The following is a 2,501-nucleotide window of genomic DNA, read 5'->3' on the forward strand; positions in this document are numbered from 1 at the left end:
CTCTTTTCTCTGGCTTCCTGGCTTTTAAACCCCTTTCTCCTGCTCTTCCCACTTGCTACTTCGGGCGTCCCTGAGTTGTCTCTCCTCACCTGTAAGCCTGGGGCAACACTACTTCCCTCAAAGTCTGTAGTTTTTCAAATTAGTTTGTTGTTATTGTTCTGTGCCATCGAGTTGGACCTGACTCATACGACCCCTCCTTGGGTTTCCGAGGGAGTATCACTACAGAAGTAGATTGCCCAATCTTCCTTCCGAGGATTGTCTAGTGGGTTTGAAGCGCCAGCCTTCTGGTTAACAGTCAAGTGCCTTAGGCACTACACTACCAGAGCTCCTAGCTAAAATAAATATAATCTTGTCTGTATTTAAATGTTATAATATTTCTGTCATTTTAGTTTCAACTTCATTGTGTCCTTAAATGTATGTTTTTGACTTACAGAGCTTTTTTTCATCCAAATTTGATTTTTATTTATATCTCATTTTATTTAATTTAGTTACTGATATTTTTCAAACTAACACTTTACTTTGGTTTATATTTCTCAAATCTGCTTTAAGGTTTTTTTCTTTTCTCTGTTTTCTTATCATTAACCAAGTATATTTTTCCTTATATAATCCTTTCTTATTCTCAGAGAATAGCATACAGATTACAACATGTATATCCTTAAATTAGGAGTCCCTGGTTGGTGAATGGTTAACATGCTTAGCTGCTAAATGAAAGCATGGCCATTCTAATCAATCCAGAGGCACCTCAAAGAAGGTCTGACAATCTCCTTCTGAGATGTCAGCCATGGAAAGCTCTATGGAGCACAATTCTACTCTGACACAGATGCTGTCATCATTACTTGAAGGTAGCCACCACCAACAACAACATTCTTAAATCACCATAGGCAAATATAAATGAGCATTTCATCATTTCCTAGACAATATTACAGATTTATAACTCTTTAATCCCATTTACCTTCCCCTGATTTTTTGCTATTGTTGCAAATTTAATTCTATACATATCTGAAAATTCACAATTACTACAATTGACTGATAGAGTAAGTATTAATTTACACTTCTGATATATACTGCATTTGCACATTTCTCTGTGGGATGTTTTTTTTTGTTTTGTTTTGTTTTCCCCTAGAAATTTTTGAAAAGTTTACTCTATCTTTACTCTGAAGGATGTTTTCTTTTTGTAAATGCAGTTATACTTTGGCAGTTATTTTCTTTGAACACTATCCTAAAGTGTGGATGTAAGTAGTAAAATTATTGAATTTTTTCTGAACAGCATAAATCTAATTGAATGAGAAAATAAAGTTAGAAATATAAATTTTAACAAGTATATAAACCTTATGAATTAATGAGAAAAAATTTGAAACCCAAGTCAAGAAATAGGCAAAAAGTGTGAATGGCCAAAATAACATGTAGTATTATTACATAAGCATATGGAAATTTTAATCTTCTTTAGTAGTCAAATGACCAGCATCATTCTCAATTCCATAACAAAATTAAAATATAGCTTACTGGAGGAAATGTGTGATGAAAAAATTTAAAGAATAATATGTAAAATGAATATCTCATAGACTACTTATCACTCTTAAAGCCCCTAGGGTTGACATGTAATTTTCCACTATTTTTTTTATATCCAACCTCCAACATAATACACAAATTATAAGTTTGGTTTGAGTGTTAATTTCATTTCACTTAATAGAAGAACATTTTATAATTTGTCTTAATATTTAAAAGATGAATCAAATAATAAATATCATAAAATATTTCTGATTGTAAACAAAACACATTCATTAAATAACTACAGCTGTCATCCTTCTGTCCCTCACTGTCCCTCCTTGGGTTTCCAAGGCAGTATCACTACAGAAGTAGATTCCCCAACCTGCCTTCTGAGGAGTGGCTGGTGGGTTTGAACTGCCAGCCTTCTGGTTAGCAGTCAAGTGCCTTAAGCACTATGCTAGCTATCATAAGCCTTACTAAATAAGGGGCAACAAAGCTTATTGATTTCAGTGAAAAGTTAAAGATCAATTCCAATGGAGAAAGATTTGGAAAAAAAAAAAACTCTACCCTTAAAATAAGGCAGAAATCAGTCTTGGTCCTATGCTTTTAAACTACTACCAAACAAAGTCTCTAAATTCTGGAAGATACCAGGCAGAATGTGGTTACCATAGGAAGGAGGAGAAGCAACCCTGAAAAAGTGTCACCTCCAAGACTACTGTACTCCATAAACTTGAGGCTGGATTAGAACAACAGAGGGATATAATTCTCTACCAAGATGCTAGTCCTGAGTAAAAAGCAACAAAATGTACTACTAGGAAAAGGGTAAGAATGTGGAGTGAATCTCACGCTGTGACACTAACATTCATTGATGACACAAAGATGAGTTTACAGCAAAATCTTTCAGCCATTTTTGTCCTCATCCAATTCACAAGGCCCTCCTCTCCCAGTGAGAGAGATATTTGAAGGCTGAGATGTAATAATGTAAAAGTCTGCTCTCCAGATATCCAGCAATC

The sequence above is a fragment of the Orycteropus afer genome, unplaced genomic scaffold (assembly GCF_000298275.1).
Source record: "Orycteropus afer afer isolate SDZICR_OR568_19922 unplaced genomic scaffold, OryAfe1.0 scaffold00220, whole genome shotgun sequence".
In the NCBI taxonomy this organism is placed as follows: domain Eukaryota; kingdom Metazoa; phylum Chordata; class Mammalia; order Tubulidentata; family Orycteropodidae; genus Orycteropus; species Orycteropus afer.